The sequence below is a fragment of the Babylonia areolata genome, chromosome 1 (genome assembly GCF_041734735.1).
Source record: "Babylonia areolata isolate BAREFJ2019XMU chromosome 1, ASM4173473v1, whole genome shotgun sequence".
In the NCBI taxonomy this organism is placed as follows: Eukaryota; Metazoa; Mollusca; class Gastropoda; order Neogastropoda; family Buccinidae; genus Babylonia; species Babylonia areolata.
Window position 1 is genome coordinate 2,961,349 of NC_134876.1, and position 23,129 is coordinate 2,984,477.

Below are 23,129 nucleotides of genomic sequence, written 5' to 3' on the forward strand. Positions count from 1 at the left end.
CAGAGTGGAGACCGCCACCACATCCCTCAAACAACAGGCCCCCATGAATCTGCCGACACCGAAGACACTGACAGGACTCACCCCAAGCACAGAAGTGGATGGGTATTAAAACTGAGGTCACCATGAGAGCAGGGCATGAAAGGCCACAGACTTTGAGACTGTTCTGTTTTTACTGATGATGATGGAAGAGGAGGAGGATGACGATCACGATGCTGCTATGGAGGTCCATTTTTGGTTTGGAACTGCCAAAGTCCAAGAATTGGGCTAAAGGTGCAAACATGGCTACAGCAGTGAAAACTATTGACCCATCAGTAATCAACTTCTTGTCTATTGTTTTGATGTGCTCCTCATAACATGAAGCGCCTTGTATATTGTTAATATCAGTTTTTCTGATCTGGAGGATGCCCCTTAAAGCTGCTTGAAGTCAATAAAATATGGTACACTAGACAGGTCCTGACATGGAATCCAGGAAGACAGGCCAACTGAAAAATACCTGGCAAAGGGAAGCCCAGACAGACACCAATTTGATGGGCTTTCCCAGAAGCCAGATACAGGTAAAGGCACAGGACATGGGACTATAGAGATGTCTTGTTGACAGCCTGTACCCCAAAAGGTGTGAAAGACCCAAGTCAATAAGTATGTAGGCAGTCATACTCTGTTTTCAGGGGTGCGAATGCTGGGTATGTTCTTGCTCCCATAACCCATTAAACGCTGACAATTACAGGGATCTGTAACTTGCACAACTGATCTCCTGCATGCACACACACATGAAAGGGGGTTAAGGCACTACAGCTGGTCTGCATAACTTCAAGTAACTTTGGAGATCAGAAAAACCTCCACCATTAATCCATCAGGATACCATGGCCAGGATTTGAACCCAGGACTCCCAGACAGAAAGTCTAAATGACAGGTGCGGTGGCCAAATGGTCAGAGCATTAAACTCTCACCAGTTTCCTGAGTTCAATCCCTGGTTTCAGCACACCTGATGGATTAAAAGTGGAGATTTTTCTGGTCTCCAAAGTCAACATACGTGCAAACTTGCTAGTGCCTGACCCCATTCGTGTGTACACAGAATATCAAATACACATGTTAAAGATCCCACAATCCATGTTAGCGTTTTTGAGGGTTAATGAAACAAGAACATACCCACATGCACACCACCAAAGTGTTTCATGGGTTAATGAAACAAGAACATACCCACATGCACACCGCCCAAAACCAGAGAATGGCTGCCTACATGTCAGGGTAAAAACAGTCATGCACGTAGAAGTCCACTCCTATAAAAGAGTGAACATGCAAATGGCAGCCCACAAACGCAGATCTGCATGACAATACACGCACACGATGTTCAGCCTATAGACTACAACTGGTCTACACAACGTCTGTTGCAAAAGATCTCCACTTTCAACCCACCTGGCTGCCCTGACAAGAATTCCAACCCAGGACCCCAGACTGACACTCCAACCCACCTCAGCAGGTAGTGACAAGAATTCCAACCCAGGACCCCAGACTGACACTCCAACCCACCTCAGCAAGCAGTGACAAGAATTCCAACCCAGGACCCCAGACTGACACTCCAACCCACCTCAGCAGGTAGTGACAAGAATTCCAACCCAGGACCCCAGACTGACACTCCAACCAACCTCAGCAGGCAGGGTCTCCTCCTCCTCTTCCTCCATGATGGGCAGCTGAACCGTGTCGGGAACCATGGCCTCGGGTTCTATGGTTCGCTCCTTGAGGAAGATCTTGGCGTAGTGGTCATCGGGGCCCAGGTGCAGCCTCTCCAGCAGGGGTCGATCCGATTCCCCCAGCAGGTGCTCCTTTGTCTGGTCGCCCTTCTCCGTCACCACCGACAGCACATACTCTCCAGGGCTGTTCTCAACCTGTGTGCACAGTTTCAGTTTGTCAAGGAGGCGTCACCAAAGATCTCCACCCTTAACCACTCTGTGTGTAGCAATGTGCTCTACCTGGGGAGAGAAGCCCAAATTTCATACAGAGAAATCTGTAGTGACAAAAAAGTATAACACAATACCATACAATACACTGTGTTTGGACAAATCCATATACGCTACACCATAATCTGCTAGGCAGATGCCTGACCAGCAACATAACCCTGCATGCACATGTCAGGCCTTTAGTGCTTGCTTGCACGTATATCTGTGTACCTATCAGACTGGATTTCTTCTACAAAATTATGCCACAGGATAACACTTCATGCGGTTTTTCGTCTCATCAGAATGACCAAATGCTTAATTTGACTTTCCAGACAAGCTTGGGAGAAAGGGCAAGCCCAGGACTCAGCTCCAGACCCTCTGTTGGATGACCTAAGTTTGGTCATACAATAAAAACACAAATCTATATGCAGATATGTAACACAATATAAGCTAATACAAAATCAACTAATGAAGTCAATAATTCTCACACACACACAAGAACATGCATACAATGCATACACACATACACACACACAAATGCATACAAACATGCAGGTCGAATCAGTTTTTGAAAGACATAAAACCCAAATCACATTTTTGTCCATTTTCAATTCTTTTCTGTGCATATGTGTTTACATGTGTGTGCACAAGCACACGTATAAATGAATGTGTTGGAGAGAGAGAGAGAGAGAGAGAGAGAGAGAGAGAGCGTGTCTCATATGCTCTCCCACTGCCCTCATTTTCTAAAAAAAAAAACCATCAATATTTATTTCTTTACTCCTTACAGGCCATAATCAACTGACAGACACTCAACATCAAACACTTCTGTAGAAGACAAAAAAAAATCTTGCTCGTGTCTAAAGTATTACACACATGAAAGAAAAAGAAAGCTCTCTGAAAGAAATTACACAACATCATATAGAATCGTTTCTCAAAGAAACAAAAAAATAAAAACAAGAAAATAATAACAAGAACAGCGCTCTTTCTCCCATCTTAGACTAACAGTATGGAACAAACTGCCGTTTTCAGTACTTCACATGAATTCCAAAGTTCAGTTTAAAAAGTCTCTAAAACATCTTTCTTCTGTTCTACCTACAAACTTACTGACTAATAATAAACTTCTTGAACTTCTGCTGGTCTTGGGTGCATGCGTTTGCGTGTGCATATGCCTGCTCATGTGCACCTGATGCATGCATGTTTATGCGTGCATAACCTTTTATTGGAAACACCACAAGCTCCCTGCCTGGGAGTTGTGCGCATTAATCTACATTAGTGTTATCATGACTATTTTCTATTTTCAAATTATTATCATCATTATTTAAACCACCTTTAACCTCCATTCTTTCACAGCCTGTGCTGGACTGACCTTGAATTTTTCCAGCAAGGTCTTGATGACAACAGGAGAGGTCATAGTGCTGTCCGCTATCACACTGGTGGAACTGCCCAGGACAGGGATAAACACGCTCGTCTGAAACACCAGCACAGCACAATGAAGAATCTGTGTGTGTGTGCGTGTGTAAGTGTATGTGTGTGTGTGTGTGTGCATGTGTGTGTGTGTGTGTGTGCGTGTGTGTGTGTGTGTGTGTGCATGTGTGTGTGTGTGTGTGTGTGTGTGTGTGTGTGTGTGTGTGCGTGTGTGTGTGTTGCCAAGCATTCCCTTAGCTATGTCAGAGTGTGTGTGTGTGAGGATGGCCCTTTGTGAGTGAGGTGAGCATGTCTGTGCAAGAATACTGTGGCACATAAAAAGTTTGCTGTTTTTTCAAAAGTTTCAGATTTAAAGATGTGTCATTGCATGCATTCTGATTTGTTACACATTTACTGTAAAAACAAACAAAGCAGAAGGATGCCTGACCTTTGAATAGATGCTTGGGTCAGGCCCTTTTCTTTTTTTAAAAACGAACTAAGCAACAGCATATCCATGCCTTTATTTCTCATATAAGCAAGACAACTGACTTCGAAAAAAAAACACAAAAAAACCCCACCTTACCTGCATATTCTATTCATCAGATACTGAAACTTTGTATTTTTCAACTTTAAAAGTTAACGTTCACACCAGTCTACATTCACATGAATCTCTCCTAAATGCAATACTATTTATCACAAAACAAACTCTATTCACCTAAAAACACAAACAAACAAAAAAGCAACTTTATCTGCCACTTCCCCACCCGAAAAACAACAAACAATACACTTACATCGTAGTTGAAAATGTGTCCATTGATGGAGGCTCGTTTCCACCTGGTCGGAGCATCGCTGCGGTAAGCGACAGTGTTGAACTTTCGCACCTTCTGCCTGCGCATCACCACCTCGTCAGCCGAGGACGACGGAGAGAGCAACACACTGTCGTCGATCCCCCGCATGGGTCTGTGGGGCGACAGAAAGCCTGGACTCTGCAACAGCAGAACGAAAGGAGCTTTGCAGATAGTTCCAAAGGAGTTTGCAGATACAGTTTCAAAGGAGCTTTGCAGATACAGTTTCAAAGGAGCTTTGCAGATACAGTTTCCAGTTCCAAGGGCGTGTCAAAGTGTACAGACTGATCAACATACACTACACCTCATCTGCTGTCAAAAAAAAATGAAAATGAAAAAAAGGAGCAGATGCCTGATCTCTGCATAAAGCCAATGAGTCGATCAGGCCTTGAGAACTATTGCTGCACGGCTAACTGCAAGACTGTCAAAAAGCAAGTCTGCATGTTTGACGTGTTATTGTCCATACATATTCGTGTGCCTTTTATATGGTAAGTATATGATTTGATGGCTAAGTACAGTAAACGATTTGAAGTCTGAGTCTCAGACATGGCAAAGGACCAAATTAAATTCATTATCATTTAGGCAATACCAAAAAAGAAAAAAGAAAAAAAAGAAGAAAACACATTATGATACCGATAACCTCTTAGTTGTATTGTATAGCTCTCGGTTGTATAAATATAGCTCTCTCTTACACTAACTCCCAACCTTGAAAGCTGAGAATAGTAACACTGAACTTTCAGAAATACACACGCACTGACACTCTCTCACACATACACGCACCTATACACATATATACATCATATATACACATATGCACACACACACACACTCTCTCTCTTTCTGACAGAATCCTACAAACATACAGAAATTACCCCTCCACCCCCTGTAACCCCCCCAAAAAATTTCAAACTGATAAAGAAACAGACACAGTGATTCAAACTACACACACATACATAAAGATTCCAAACTGTTTACCACACACACACACACACACTGACCCACAAACATACACACATATACATGACGCCCCTTATCACCAGATCAAACAAAAAAGAAACCTCACCCCATGTAAGTGCGGCTTCTGTGAGGGGACGCTGCTGTTCTGACCGGGGCCCCCCTCATTGAGGTTGGCGCACAGGGAATGACGCCACTTGGAGATGGGAGGGGCGGGCACATCGTCGCACTGTCGCAGCTGGATGGGGCGACTCAGGCCCCAGTAGATCCGCAACGGTCCCCTCACCTTCACCTCCCCTCCAGGGGCCTGCACAAATCAACTTGATCAGGTACACAGTCTCGAAACGCATGCGAAATTCTTCCATCTGAAGCCAATAACCAAGCCACCAGTCTCACGTCCTGAGTCAGTTAACTAATTCAATGAAATACAAATGCAAACTAAAAAAATAAACAAAATAAAAAAAGAAACAAATTTTCAGATTTCTTTTTAAAGTCAACAAAAAACGTCATTTCTAAAAAAATAATAATAATAAAATGAAATACTTCAGATTCACTTTTATTTCAAAACATGCCAGTCCAAAAAAACAACAACAACAAAAAACAAACAAACAAAAAATTAACATGAAAAGATTTTATAGAACCAGTGTGGTAAAGGGAAATAGGGTTGATCAACCGATGCCAGGAACTGTTGTTTGACAATACATATACGTGTGAGTGTGTGTTTGTGTGTGTGTGTGTGTGTGTGAGAGAGAGAGAGAGAGAGAGAGAGTGTGTGTGTGTGTGTGTGTGTGTGTGTGTGTGTGTGTGTGTGTGTGTGCATGCATGTGCATGCATGCACTGTGAGTGAAATAGGACTGTTGAGCATGAAGCATTATACCTAAAGCATGTTGAAAACAAAATAAAATTTTTCAACATGCTCTCCCCACCCCTAACACACACACACACACACACACACACACACAAATTTTCAAGAAATGCTGAAGCCTGAAAGACTCTTATCTAAAGCTGCCATTCCTCATGTCTGTTGAACTCGTAAGCACTGTGCACAGAGATAAGAGAGAGATACATGTAAACTCCTCTCAAAGCCTCCCTCAGTCTCTATCAGATCTGCCTTCATACCTCTCTGCTACCACCACCACTTTCAGTCACTGCAATCAGTTCTGGTTTCCTTAGTTGGTTTTTTTGGGGTGGGGGGGTTTCCTTGTTTTTGTTTTGTTTTTATTCAGTTTTTGCATTCACACAGTTCGTTTCTCAAGAAGGCATCATTACGTTCAGACAAATTCACATAATTTGTACACACACACACACACACACACACACACATATATATATATATATATATATATATATATATATATATATATATATATATATATATATATATATATATAAAGTAGAGAAAACAGATATGAAAGAAAAATAATTTGTATGTATAAACAGAAAGTAGAGAAGACAGATTATTATGAAAGGGACTTTAAAAAAGTATTATGTGCATCTAGAACATTATGTATATGTATTTGACATGCATACATCAGTATATGGGGATAAGAAAAGCGAAGAATGTCAGGTTCACGTACACATGTATGTGGACTGCAAGAGGACTTACATAAATATCATGTGGAAAAAGCACACACACCCCTGCCCCACCATCCCACACACCCCTTGGAAAAGAAGCAGAAAAGAAAAGACATATCCTAAAAGATATGTGTATTTATCTGAATATGCACGCTAAAGAAACAGATGCATATTTGTGACTTGTGAGTTCAAACCAAAGTCAGAAGACTGGCACTATTCAAACCAGTCCATAAGTAAATTTGTTTCTTTTTAGTACTCTGCTAGGTCAGGCATACTACTTTATTAGCCAGTTCAACCTATAGGACAGCAGAGGGCTAGGAAATGGAATGAGGGTGTGGGGGTGTGGGGGGCACTGTCACAACAATGAAGACAGGTGTAACACACAGGCACTTTGTTTTCTTTTTTAATGACAGTGTGATGTGTACAGTATTCACTTTCATGATTACGATTCAGTTACACAGGGAAATTCAGCTATTGTTTCTAGGCTTCCAACTAATTAAATACAGGAAGTAAATCTGGGAAGTTCAACACAACAGAAAAGAAAATGACAACAAAAAAAACAACAACCTTTGTCTTGGTTTCAGCATTACCATAAGTTACTCAAGTGAACAATACTCCGTAGTTTTAACTTGTGCGGATCAAGTTTCAAGAGGAAAACAAAACTGCTTTTGTGTGAAAAGGATGAGACAAAGAAACTCACAGTTCACATGGCCTAAAACTGCAGGCATGGAAGTGGGCATTAAGAAAAGTGACACCGACCCCCATCCCGTGCTTACATTGGTAGCAATATACTGAGGTGCCCAGAAAAAGTTAAAATACTTAGCATCTGGTGTTTCAACAAACATTGTATTTTCATGTTTGAGGGGATTCAAATTTAGTACAGTCTCAGCATGAATGGTTTAGAAAAATATAAAAGCTACCAAATCAAACCAAGAATGTAATATAATAAAAGCACTGGTGGGTAAATTCATGAATGACTACATGCATTTGTCAATAACTCTTTGATGTCAGTGGAAGCAGAACAATTATTTGGTATTTTTTACCCATGTCATAGGTTACATTAACTGAATTTGCAAATTATGCAAGGACAATAGTTCTTGATCACAGAGAAAGGGGTCCATATTTCAATAAACAGTGAAATGTTTTTGTTAATTAAAAAAGAAAAGAAACACAACATTGAAAGTTCTCGCCCTCATGGCTTTTGTCAAGCACCTTAGCATGATCTCGTTTGTGTTTCTTGTACTTGAAGAAAGTTGTCTGAAATATATTATCTGAATGTCCTGAGCTCAATTCCTGCTCTCGTCAAATTTCTGTTGTAATCTTTTTATTTTCTAATTTGGCTTTTATTCATTTCCTAACACAACATACAAATAACAAAAACAACAACAACAACAACAACAAAAAAAAAAAAAAAAAAAAACACCACCACCAGGAATGATTTGATTATAATCTTGTGTATTGTGAAGTAATATAATCATCCTGAAAAGTGTTCTCCATCAACAGTAAAACGATCTCACACAATCCGATCAAGTTTGAAAACAAGTCTTTACATTCAGAAGTACTTCTCTCTTCACTCAAAATACAATCCAACATCACCTGATAATTTCACAATCAAAAGTATCACAAAGACACACACACTGGAAAACCTCACACTGTCACAGTTGACATCCTGGTTTAGTGGTTAACTTTATGACGTTGTAATGAGAGTCACTCACACAAAATCACTGGGTAAAAAAAAAAAAAGAAAGAAAAAAGAAGACAGAAACAGCAACCACCACGCTTCAATTCAAGCAGTACTACCATAATAGAATAATTCACGTGCATATAATCATAATCATAATAATAATAATATATTAAATCATCCCAACACTCGAGTACATTTCTGTATTTGTACATCCCTTTGTATCAAGCATTTCTAATGGTCGCTGTGAAAAAACGAGACAGGAAGATCATGAACAAGACAGAGCAACAGGAAGAAAAGAAAAGAAAAAAGACAACTCACCTGCTCCACTGTCATCTGATGATGCACTTTACCCTCATGGTGACTGTTGAAGGACTCCACCTTTTCTAGGATATCACGCCTGCAATCAAAACAGGTAACTTTTCCTTACCACACACAGCTCCAATCTCCATAAAAACTCTACTTTCTTCTATCAAACACAGACACTCAGATAATGAGCAGACAGAGACAGAGAGAGAGAACTCAGAACTCAGAACTGTTTTAATGTACATCGGCCTTGGGCCACAATACAAAAGGACTGGGGTCGGTGATGGGTCAAAACAGAAGTTTGTCACATGCACCCTGAATTTTGAGAGGTTGACATACATATTTATACATTGGACAATATGTAAAACAATGAGATGAACGAAAGGTGTCAAATGGCTAATAATACTAATGGTAATCTTATAATATGTATGATGTCTTTCACCATGAGCAAGGGAACATCAAACCACAGTTACAATTAAGCACACACAAAAAATCGTAATAGCTAACAGCATGATAACATTATGATTATTTCTGACATTCTAAATTTTCATTTTTCTCCTGTTGATAGCATGAAAAACATATCTTGACACATTGAATCTGTGAGTATTGTTAGTTGCTCTGAGTAGCTCGAACAGTGCCACATCATCAGATGCATTCAAAAACTTAATCCTTAAGTTGTTGTACATGAAACATTCAAAGAGAGAGAGAGAGAGAGAGAAACAAACAAAAAAGATGCAAAGATGACAGACCCTATAAATGTCTGAACAATTCTGATTTATAAACAATCAACTAACAGGCATAGGCTGAGACAAAAACAGAAAATATGTACAGACCCTAACAGATGCAGAGCAAATCTATGAACAATAGAAATATTGCGATAACAATTTTAATTAATGCATTTAAAATACAGACCAGCGTAAGTTTGGTTGGAAATCAGCAGTGAATGCACACAATTCTGAATGCATCTTTACTGACCACCTGCTATGGTGGACAAAGGAACAGTATGTGAGTGTCAGACGGTGTGTGTGTGTGTGTGTGTGTGTGTGTGTGTGTGTGTGAATGTGAGTGTGTGTGTGTGTGTGCACGCGCATGTGTGCGTGTGTGAGTGTGCATGTATGTCACCATGTGTCACTGTATGTCACTTGTGTACACATACCATATGTTTCTGTGTTTTTCTTGCTTCCTTCTTCAACACAGTTTTGATTATCTCCATTAATAACCACCCTCTCACACATCTTTTAGTTTTATTTCTAACATAAAGGAAAGTCATTAAAACAACAACACGAACTGGTACACAAATGATATATATGCTCTAACCAGAGCAATCTTTTTTTTCCAAATATATATATATATATGTAATATATTCCAGATCAGATTTTTTTCCCTCACATAGGACAGCTTTTGACTCTGCCAATACCCGAGACTTGTTTTCCCCCCACTATGCCCCAGTCATTGCCAGTGCAACCACATCCAAACTATCAGCGTAGCTCACAAATACAGTAACAGGTGCCCCTCTGATCTCTCTTTGCTCACCAGGGAATCAACCACAGGCACCCAGAGACCCAGACCTTTCCCTACCTTCATCTTCCTACCACACAACTGGGGGCAAATAAACACCTGTAAAGGCCTGCCATGTTTTACTGATAACCTGGTTTTTTTTGGGGGGGTTGGGGGGGGGGGAGGTGGGTGGGGTGTTTTTGCAATAGAGGAACGTTACTTGCTGTCAGGATTGATCTGCACCATAAATCACCTGAGCCTACATACATGTATCACTCTGTGCAGTCCTGTTCATGTTCTCTCTTCTTCTTCGTTTGTGGGCTGCAACACCCACGTTCACTTGTATGTACACGAGTCGGCTTTTACGTATATGACCGTTTTTACCCCGCTATGCAGGCAGCCATACTCCATTTTCAGGAGTATGTTCTCTCAAAAAGTGAGGTTCATGTGTTCTGATATTCTGCATGAATTCAAGCTTGTATTTACTTATGTATACTGGACCATAGTTACATGTATTATGGTATGCACCAACCATTTATCCTGTTCACTAGAAATGATCTTATCAATTTACTGGAGAGAAAAAAAAGACTGAACTTACTTATACTATTTTTTGGCATAACAGAGCTTAGAAACTTCGTAGAACTATGTGTGTTATGATCCCTAGGTCTTTTGTATGTTGTACAAACATACAACAAACATCAGCTGATCAAGAAAATAAAACACAATACAGTTTCTTTATTTTTCCCCACATGATCTGTGCTGATGTATATCCTACCTTTCTCCACTCTGTAAAAAAACAAAACACTGAAACCATTATATATATATATATATACCCATTTATTCTGTGTCCCATCCATGTAACCAGCACTCATTACACTTAAAGCACTCAAATTTACTTTTTTCTTGGGTGTGTTTTTTTTATATTTCTTATTCTCATCTGCTGTCAAGCACCTGCATATGTCAATCAACATGCAATGACGTGTCTTCAAGAAAGCGCGAAACAAGCAAAGCCACAAATAATTTAGCACATGATTTTTTAAAAAAACCTACACTTCTAGCGTTTTCTCAAATTTCAGGTATGTTTTTTTGTGTTTTTGTTTGTTTATTTACTTCTCATCTGCTGTGAAGAACTCGCATTTGTGACTCATTATACAATAATGTATTTTATAAATATACACACGCATCAGTCTTCGAGAATATGTGAAACATGCAAAGCAACAAACTTAACACTTTAACGCATGTTTTATGCCCCTTACACTGTCTAAACCTGTTCGCTTCACTTGTTTTCTTTGGCTCAAGTCATGTTCTGCTACATTTTGTTTTCTGGTGGTGCTATAAAAAGCAACAAGGAAGACAAGTTTGTTTTTGTTTTCCTCCTTTCCACTTCCCCCACCTCCCCCACCACCATCATCCCCTCTGGGTCTAGGTCAAGGTCAAGGTTTCAAATATTTTCTGTTCTGATTAATCACCAATTTTATTATCAAAGAGAGAATGAATCTCATAATGCTGCTTTTCCCCCTTCTTTTTAGTTTAAAAAAATGTTGGCAGTTGCATGCTTGTTTTTCACTTCAAACACACACACACACACACACAGAAACATATACACACATGTACACAAACACACACACGCACTGAATCCAACAGACATACCTATATACATGCACACACACAAACATGTACACAGAGAGAGAGAGAAAGAGAGAAAGAGAGAGAGACACTGAGGAGGGCTAGGGTATTGGGGCAATAGGAAGGGCAGGGGGGCAAGCTTGTGAAGAAATGTCTCAATTCCAACACATCCCTACACTACAAGTTGTACAACAACAAAACACAGGGGTGTTCAGCTATTCTACTCTGGTTCACCAGATATGTCAAGCAACACCTTGGACTCCAGTAGCAGCCAGCTGGCTGAACAGTGCAACACCAAGAAAACATCTGCCTCCTCCCTAACCCTCCATCTATAACCATACACAATGCTGTGCTTCACACACACACACACACACACACACACACACCATATTATGCCCACTAACTCTACCCCAGCTGGGTGGCAATAACTTTGTAAGAGAATCTTCTTGTACTCTTGAAAAGGCTATCTGTTTTGGACAGCGGAGGGTTAAGAGACAGGAAAAGAGAGAGAGAGAAAGAAAGAGAAACAGACATAAACTGATAAAGAGTGACAGAGAAAGCAAAATTTCAAGAAAAACACAACAACAAAACAACGAAAACATTTAGTATTTTTCTTGCTTGTTTGGACACTTCTTTTTACAAAAACAAAAACGATAACGTAGGCACATGCCTTTATCATGATAAAAAGCAGTGCATGTTATATAAACCGAAGACCAAGTAGTAGAGAACAGAGCAGCAAATTATTCATTAGAAAAACAACAACATAGCTTATCAAAGCACCACCACCCTCCCCGAGAGACAGAACAATCCAGCTAGACTTTCTCAGTTTCTGTCCATCCCTTCCTTACACTTCAGTATTCTTCATAGTTGAGCGAGACTGACTTTTATGATAATACTGAAAAGTTTGTGGTCATGGTCCAGGGACCATGGGGTGGGTGCTAACTATAAAAAATAACAACAACAAAAACCCACCAATTTTAACAATAATAACCACAAAAGATCCCCAAAATGCCAATTTGAAAAATTCATAATCATTCCCACCCATGATTCTCCCGAATCAAGCCATTTCCTTTCATCATACCATCTCAGTCTCGCTCAGTCCTGAGCCTGAAACCCACACAGCTGGACAGAATTACTGACAGAACACACTATGCAGGAGATTTTTTTTCATCTCTGTCTCTCTTACTATGTTTGGCAGAGTCATGAAACATAATCCAAGTAGGTTCTGTGAGAGAGAGAGAGGGAGAGAGAGAGAGAAAGAGAGTGTGTGTTTGTGTGTCTGTCTGTCTGTCTGTCTTTGTGTACAGTGCATGGTATTCATTCTGTTTCTTCACCTGTCAGTGGGAGAGAGCATGGTCATACTTTTGCTCTACAATATAATTATGACCTGAGAGCTGACAGCAATGCACTGAACAGTGTGTTCAACTTGTCACAACAATCTAAATAGACTACTGACAGCCTGAAAAGCTAATCCACTCCCCACCCCACCCCCGCCCACCCTCACAACCCACCTTCCAAGTCAGGAACAGAAAAAAAGCAATAGTTCTCTCTTTCCATCTGTCTTTATTTCTTTCTTCTTCTTTTTCTCTTCTTTTTAACATGTTGACTTCATCAGAAATGATGACAATGATATGACAGTGGGATAGACCAATCTTCTAACATATTAAAAGTTTGTGGCGATGGGCGCAACAGCCGAATGGTTAAAGCGTTGGACTTTCAATCTGAAGGTCCCGGGTTCGAATCATGGTGACAGCGCCTGGTGGGTAAAGGGTGGAGATTTTTACGATCTCCCAGGTCAACATATGTGCAGACCTGTTAGTGCCTGAACCCCCTTCGTGTGTATATGCAAGCAGAAGATGAAATACGCATGTTAATGATCCTGTAATCCATGTCAGCGTTCGGTGGGTTATGGAAACAAGAACATACCCAGCATGCACACCCCCGAAAACGGAGTATGGCTGCCTACATGGCGGGGTAAAAACGGTCATACACGTAAAAGCCCACTCGTGTGCATACACAGAAGAAGAACACAGAAGAAGAAGAACACAGAAGAAGAAGAAGAAAGTTTGTGGCTGGGCCCAGGGGCAGCTGAAAAAGCCAAAGTATCTTAGTATGTCTCAACACTGAAATAAAGGACAAAAAAAAATTTCTTTTTTTTCCCAACTGCCAAAATGTACGATATGGAAATCCATAAAATAAACAAATAATCGCATCCACATGATATTCACTTCCATAAGCCTCCCCTATTCTCTCCCTGGAAGATCAGACTGAAAGCTTGTGACAGACAACAACACTGTGAACAAACCTGTCACATTCATTTTTGTTTCACAAAAAACTGGAAACAGGACACTGTACAAGTCACAGACCACCTCCGTTCCTTCTAATTCAACCCACATTGTGGCTACACAAAGGGTATGTGATGCTGTGACACTGATACACGAACACACTCAGATCTGCAGTAAGAAATGGAAAAAGCAAGGAGTTGGAACATGGGTATTTCCCCCCTCCCTGAAACATCTCTGGGCTGTGATTCAAGACACACGCTGCACAACAAACAAGGCTCCCCCTTGTTCATACAGGCCCTTTAAGTAAAAACACACAAAAATAAACATTTACAATAAGTGCCTTAGTGGCTTTTTTCATACCCTGTCACTCAATCCTCCCCAAAAAGATACATAACAACATATTTCTCCAAGTCCAATGCTGATATTTCGTACTAATAGAACTAGTAGAACCTATCACGACTTTGAAGTGAAAAGATATAAACACCTTCAAAATGTTGGCATCAACATATTCTCTCTCACTCTCTTGGGTTATTTAGCCGAATATTTGTTTGATCGTGACTTGTGACCTTAACATATAATGATATATCATAATGAGATGTTTACACAACATAATGTCCACATACCCTTTCATATGAGGCCTATAGTTAGTATAAATTTTTATAAAATTATTTCAAGAGCCTTGAGTCTCTTTTTTTGTGCTTCCATTACTTTTTATGTGCTTTCTCATTTCACTTCAGGTACTGGACTTGTAAAGCACTTAGAGCTTGCTTGTGCTTGCATCATAGTGCTATATAAAAATAAATTATTATTATCATTATTATTATTGTTATTAACTGCATTTCTATCAGAGAGAGAGAGAGAGAGAGAGAGAGAGAGAGAGAGAGAGAGAGAGAGAGAGAGAGAGAGCATTTGATTTCATTGTCATTTTTAACAATTAACTTAATGTGTAAAATTCTAGGACTATCCCTTTTTTTTCTTTTTTCTTTTTTTTTTTTAAAGTGTTCATTTTTACACATCTGTCACATACCGCGATACGAAGGAAAGCTGAAAAGCAAATTCACATTTAAAATATATTAATCAAGAAAGAATTTTTTACAGGATTCACTTGTTTTACTATCTTTTACTTTCCTTTCTTCCATCCTTTCCCTTCTTTGTTCGTTTCTTTCTGAATGGAAATATGTCGGTATGCACTTAGGTACTTTTCAATAGTTCATGATTTGAAAAGACAGAAAAAAGAATGCATAAATGAACAAATAACACTAGAAAAAAGAATGAATAACTGAACAAATAACCCTAATCAAATGATAAGTGAAAAAAAAGGCACACAAGTAACTCATCTTTTATGGTTGAATTAGTTTTGTAGTACCACCAAAATGTTGGAAGAGGAAGTATTTACAAAAAAACAAGAAGAAACGAAACTGCAGTAGGCTGGAGAAAACAGAGAACTCACCATTGGTGGTACTGTTTTAAAAGACGCGACATTCCCTTTCCAGATGATTTTCTACGGCCAGAAATGGGAACACTCATTTTGACACTTGTTGACTGTTCTTCAAAAGGTTACACTTTCCTGCCAGTCTGCAAACAATTCTAACACGACTTCTCCAGAACGTATAATTACTGCACACAACTGAATAAACTATTCTTCCGACAACCACTCCAGAATGCACAAGTTATGAACTTCCATACAACCTATCACAAACAGCAACTAGAACTTGACACAAAATATCCTTCTGAATCACTCATAAATGAAAAATGAATAAGACACAAAACCACAGATTTGAACATGAAAAAATCCACTTCAGCAAAACAATACCCTACACCAGAAATGGAACGATTAATAACACCATTCAAACGCTGAAGAAAAACAAAAACAAAAACGTTTCTCTCTCAAGAAGTATCTGCCAGAGTGAAAAATAAACTATGAACCATGGCAAACTGTGACCAGTCTCTCTTCCATGAAGTGTCTTCCAGGATAAACAAGAGGCTAGGCACCGTGACAAACTATGAGCAGTACAGCCGGACACTGAGAGGACTATGGAGCACAGGACTCCACAAGCACAGTACTGTGACCGCCCCTTAAGTAACTTTCTCTTCGTTTCCCCTTTGCCTGAAGTGTCATATCCTGTCACTGCAGACTCTTCCTGCCTGGGCCCTCGTTCATTATCAAGATATATTTATAACGAGGGTTCAGGCCAGGACAAAATTATCATTAAAGAATAATTCCACCTAGCTTTGGTTTCTCAGTTTGTGAAACTGAAAACCAGGAATCTTCCAACATTTTTCTGTTGAATGTTCACTTGTTCTGTTTAATCAGTAAGCACTGGCTCATCACACTGTTCAATCTGCAATCATCTATTCTTATTCACCCACCAAGGTCACTTGGGATGGTGGAGGATCCCAAGTGTGGAGAACTGGTGGAACACTTACTCATGAACAGTAATAACTTTCATTAGAACCACTCAGCTGCCTCTGAATCTGATAGCAGGCATGAATTTTTGTGAATGTGCTTGACATACATGTAATTATTTTGGGCTAAGGTCAAGGTTATTAAGAAAATTCACTTTTAATCTGGACCGGACAGCCACTGCAAGAACATTTTGTCTGCACACATACACACACACATGCACACAGTTTCCCTTCTGTGACCAAACCCTCTACCTCCCCTGCCCTCCCTACCCCCACTCAACCTTGAACCCTCTGAATCCCTTAAAAAAAAGAAAAAAAAGAAACTTTTTTCCTTCTTACTTTTAAAATTTTGCCCAATCCATAACAAATGTTCATGTACTCTTCCTGTGCACACAATCAAATATAAATTAGTCATACACAGCATGATGAATCAAAGGATTTTCAACAAACAAACAGTGACCTCATTAACTTCCTTGACCTAATGAATGTCATTCCCAACAATGGATCAACTGTCCACTGATACATTCATCATCACAAGTTAGTCAGTGTGAGATGCACTGTGATACATTCATCATCACAAGTTAGTGAGTGTGAGATGCACTGTTCACACTGCCTCTTTGTTCAGCTCCACCCTGTGTAGGCTGACAATCATTCTGCTCCAACTGGTGACAAGCTAAGCACAGATCTCTGTGAGTACAGAATTATCATAGACCTTTACTGGTAAACTCAATTCAGGGTGTCCTCATGGACATTTATTTTCAACTTGATTTAAGTTTTACAAAGACCGACACATGGGGTGATGCAGTCTGTTCATGCTGGTCATTTAATGTCACTTTCATTGTCTTTGTATGTCACTTTCAATATTTTCATTTTTATCAGCCAGAAAGCAGATGTGAGTGAATTGGTCTTTTGAACATTGTTTCAAATGATATTTTAACATTATTTTGGGTTCTCCTCAACTGATTTCAAGGCAACGTGATTTGATTCTATCTGGTAAACTAAAACAACAAAGATAATATCAGTATGCGAATCATCATGTATACACTCAATACTGGAAAGAATCAAATGACATTTTAAATGATTTTATACTGAAAAGCTTTTTTATGTGGAACTTGTTCATTTATATTAACTTTAAATAATTGTACCATCATGCATATACACAGATGAGACAATGGTGAGCAAACTGTATATATATAATATATATATATATTTAAATCACATTAACTTATATCACACATGCAATACACAACAAACCAACAGCACAAAAACTTGTGCATGTGGAATGAAGTATACTGCTCCACAGAACTAGTGAGTACGAGACATAATTATTTATCTGAAATCCTGTTCCAGCTATGTTCTAAATATCCTGTAGGGTGACTCTCAAACTTCCTAGTAGAAACTAAGAAAATAATTTTAAAAAACGACAAATAAATATATAAATAATAATCATCATCATCATCATCATCAACCAGCCTCAGTAACTGCTATCAAGCAGTGACTGAACTGACACTATCATTACATAATGTGATTTCTCAATCATAAGATTCAAATGCAAGAGAAAAACAGAGGGGGAGAGAAAAAGTGTGTGTGTGTGTGTGTGTGTGTGTGTGTGTGTGTGTGTGTGTGGATGTGTTTTCACAGACCTCTACAAGACTAGCAATTATTAGTATCTAGATGGCTGTTAGTGTTAGCTTGTACATGACTGTGCATATGAAATTATGATGATAAAGGTGTGTGCAGGTTCTCAAACGATACATATGCTTATACTGTTATAGGACTTTACCCGAACAAACCACTATCACCATTCTATTACAAATAAAAGCCTCAATGTATCTTTAAATCATGACTTTGAAAAAGCATTATAAAGAAACACATGTCTAGACAGTTAGCAGCACACAAACATTCCTTCAATGGGAATAATTTAGCCAAATACAGCCACAAGCACAATTCAAATATATCCAATATATATATATATCTCACAGCAGCAGGTAATGAATACACCACAGGGGACACATTTTAATATCCTTGTTGTGTGTTTGTAGTATTCATGTAAATACAAACACAACACTTTCCTGTTTTCCTTTCATAAACTATGTAAAATGTACCTTGACATCTTCAGCTCACATTTGATTTTATCATCAATTACAAAATGTGGCTAGGTGAATCAGTCAGTTGGAGTGTGTGTGTGTGTGTGTGTGTGTGTGTGTGTGTGTGTGTGTGTGTGTGTGTGTGTGTGTGTGTTTGTGTGCACGCACGCGTGCACACTTGCACACACATGTGTGTGCAGTGCTCAACATACCAACAGTGTAAGTGTCAGGAAAATGGAGCACAACAAATGCTACAACTTTTTCTATCAATAAAATCCATCAGTGTAAGTGTTCCCCATTCTTTTTAAAAAGGAAGTTTTGAAACCCAGGCAACACTGTCACTGAATTAGTGTTAAGTATGTGCAATTAAATTAGTGTTTAAAACCATTTATGGACTTTCTTAAACACCAAACACAAAACAGTATGTCTAAATCAATAAGAACACTAGAATGCTTATGTTTGAGTAGCCAAATGTACAACAAAATGTCATATACTGTACAACTCCTGTCAACTTGCCAGGCACTCCTCTATACAATGTATACACTTATGTAAATGTCACTCTAATCTTGTTTTCATGAATGTCATTTATGCCTCGTAGGCTGTGGCAAATAACAGATGTCTAATTATTCAGACATGGGAAAGGAGAAAAAAAAATCCAACTATTTCCAGGCTCAAAGCTTCGAGGTTAAGTGCATCCCTTTAATCTAAACTGGTGTTTGTTATTTACTCATTTCACTTGGACTGAGTACAGGACTGATATAATACAGATTATATAGACATACCTTGTTGGCAGCCATGCTCTTTATTATCTCAAAATGTTACATAACCATTTACTAAAAAACTAAACCTTTGCAGGTCACTCTTCATCCCCTGAGCACGCACACACACACACTCACACATACTGTTTTCATGAAAATGTTTTGAGAATCATACTGTTCACAAACTGACAACAAGGATCAGCTTACTGAGTGTGCTTTATGCTTATAATTGCCTTTCACTGGAAAAATGGAATTAAGACAAAAGCCAAAACAGATCACACAAAACTGGTCTGTTTAAATACCACAATCCAATGAGGCTATGCAATCTCCCAGACCCAGAACTTCATCATAAACATCACCCCTTAAGTTACTGCTCAAGTTCACTGCCAAGCCAGCATATGCTCTGTCAACTGTATATCACATAACAACAAAATAATTATCAGCATACAGAAATTCGCCCCTGCATATGTCAGAAGGCTGGTTTACTGTTCCTCAGTAAATGACAGAGAATTCAACAGGCCTTGTGTGTGTGTGTGTGTGTGTGTGTGTGTGTGTGTGTATCTTTATCTTTTTATCATCAGCATGATCAGATCCAAATTCTAGAACCTTACACACACACACACACACACACACACACACACACACGCACACACACACACACACGTGGCACACACTTCATTTCAGCAGACACAATCAGCATCAGGACATACACCTCTGTGGAGAAACTCAGCTTTACATTTCATTTTGTACTGAGAACAGCAAAATAAATTAATATTGCCCCCAACTGTTGGACCAAGGTTATGGCACCAAATGACAACGCAAACTTCATTATTGGTCACAATGTACTAATCTGACATGGGGAAAAGGGTCCGGTATAGGTGAGGATAAGTATTGCTCATTCCAGGTACAGTGAAAGTCAATACCAGATTGGTGCAAGTATAACTGTTGTCAACAGTGTTGTCCTGATTTGCCTATCCCCATTCACTGTCACTAAACTGGTGATCCAGATTCGCCTACTCCCAGTTCCCTTTATGGTCTCAGTTGCTCTGTGTGTGTGTGCAAGCATGCATGTCAGTCTATTTTGTGAAACAACCAAAACGCAGGCCCAGTCTCTCATGCTGATGGTCTGGTCTCCAATTGTGATTCAGAAAAATGTGTCTGCCTGTTTTTTTGTTTTTTTGTTTATTTTGTTTGTTTGTTTGTGTTTTTTTTTGTTTGTTTGTTTTTTTACATTGGCAAAGCTTCATCAAAAATTGTGTATAAGATCCAATCAGAAGTCACTCTCTCAAAAGCACTCATAATATCTTGCCCTGTCTTAACACCTATGGAGAATAAGTGTACATTGAAGCTTATAGTGGTATATGGGCACAAACATTAGTGTTTGCCTTTCCATGTTTGAGAGAGAGGGGGTGGGGTTGGGGGCTGGAGCTGAGTAGGCAAAACAGACTGGCAGGCAGGCAAAACAGGACAGCCAAACAAAAAGCCATTGACCATGGCAGCATGATCTGAGAGTAAGCAAAACAGGAATAGGTAAACTGGACTTTCACTTTTTCAACAGCTGAAAACCATGGTACTATCAGTATTAGAAACCTCCATATTATCATAAACAACAGATGGCTAGTTCTCATCCTCTTAGCTGCCTCTCCTTGTCTTTCATAAGTTGTTTTTTTTTTTACTTATACAAAACAAAACAAAATAATACAAGCTGAAGACTATCACTGGGTTTTTTTGTTGTTGGTTTTTTGTTGTTGTTGTTTTGTTTTTTTTTTGGGGGGGGGGGGCGGTTACTATCACTGTATGTTAATTTTCTTCCTTTTTTTCTCCTATAAACTAATAAAGTGTAAATTTGCAGCATGAAATTTTCGAAGGGACATGGGATGCCTTTAAGTTTAACTACTGCTTCTTTTTAGAACTTAATATTTTCCTGTTTATGGGTGACAAGCAGAGCCTGTCGGGAGATCTCTCTCACCCACTACCCCCAGTTTGTTGACTTGGGGGTTGGGTCTCCGATAACGGCATCCCTCTAATTTCAATCAATCACTTAACAGCAGTGTCACTGAACACTCACTGATGTACAGTGTCAACTGCATGCCTGTTGACCTGCGAATGATAGCCCCCTTTTGGTTTCAAATCTCTGGGTCACCAAGGCATGCGAAAAACAGACTGAGCGAAACTGTGGAGCTAAATGTCACCCTTCCGAGATGAAGAAGATAAATCACCCACCCACCCACTCACTGCCTATCTGTGGTTAAAAATGGGGCGACCTTTTTGCCCAGGGCTACCGGTGGTCAATCGCCGTCACGCCCGTATTTACTCGCGAAACAACTAATGAAGGTCCTTATCGACAGGATCAAGCCCTTACCGGTATGAATCGGGAATATCTACCGTCAAAACTACCGATTTTCTTGATCTGAAGAAGTTACAGGGTTGATCGAAACGGTCTACATCCTCACCCATTTTCGACGATCGCATTTGGCTCTGCGGCAACTTCAAAACAGAGCCTGTCTGCTAAAGAGATATTAAGGGCATAAAACTAAGCCCCCTGTTAAAAAAACAACAACATTTGAGTGGTGGAACACGATGCCTGACAGTAACAAAACAAAACTGACAAGACTCGCTTACCCACTCATGCTTTGGCAGAGTCACCTCAACCTCCCCCTCTCAACACATGTATGCAACTTTACATTTGACCTGAACAAGTTCACGTGCTGCCATCTGCTCGTTGCAAGGGAGAGAATTCTACCGTCGTCTGAGAAAAAAAAAAAATTTTAAATGCGAAGTTCGTTGAAGTGCTAAATCTACCATGGGCTCGTTTTTGAAAAGCGCAAAATATAATTATTTGGGCTGTCTAACACATTCGTTTAATCTGACATCATTAATCGTCTAACAGACTTGCTAAATATACCCGTACCTCACTGACTCGCAAACTCAGTGTAGCTGACCTCACAAAGATGCAAAAGTGTCATGAAGACAGTGACCCGAGTTGACCCCAGGACAAGCATGAGGGAACAGCTTGACCTCCGATCGAATATATATATATGTGTGTGTGTGTGTGTGTGTGTGTGTGTGTGTGTGTGTGTGTGTGTGTGTGTCAGTGTGTTATGAAATAAAACACGCCGACTGCAAGAGAGAGCCCGAGAGAAAGAGAGTATGTGTGTCACGGTGTGTGTGTGTGTCTGTGTCTGTGTGTCTGTGTCTGTGTGTCTGTGTGTGTGTCACTCCGTCATTCGTTCAGATCGCACATAGCATCTATCATGCGCACCGTCAAAAAACGGCGGGTACGCAAATGCTGCCACGTACTTCAGTCAAGTATACTGACATCCCCACATTGGCGCACAAATCATGATCACACGACACACTGACTCGGACACACTGACTGCACACGCCGGGCACACACTCACACACACACACACACACCGGCACACTCACACCACACACACACACACACACACACACACACACACACACACACACCGGCACACTCATACGACACACGGCACACCGGCGCCGGGCACACTGGCACACACACACACATACACTACACACACGCACAAACACACACTACAAGTAGTAACACACACGCACACATACACACACACACACTACACACACTCAGTCACACACACACACACACACACACACACACACACACACACACACACACACACACACACACGCACGCACCTGACACACACACCGCGGCACACACACACACACTGCGACACACGGCACACACACACACACACACACACACACACACACACACACACA

General features: G+C 39.9%; 1 pseudogene across 1 annotated transcript in view; it reads right to left on the minus strand.

The window, feature by feature from the left end:
• The window catches only part of LOC143296729 (uncharacterized), a 47,264-nt pseudogene that overhangs the window by 8,627 nt on the left and 15,508 nt on the right, over positions 1-23,129 (minus strand). Inside the window, exons 4-8 of the transcript XR_013057178.1 lie at positions 8,715-8,793; positions 5,247-5,444; positions 4,130-4,324; positions 3,301-3,402; positions 1,644-1,883 (exon numbers count right to left, since the gene is read on the minus strand). The product of XR_013057178.1 is annotated as an uncharacterized LOC143296729 (transcript). The remainder of the gene's footprint in view (positions 1-1,643; positions 1,884-3,300; positions 3,403-4,129; positions 4,325-5,246; positions 5,445-8,714; positions 8,794-23,129) is intronic.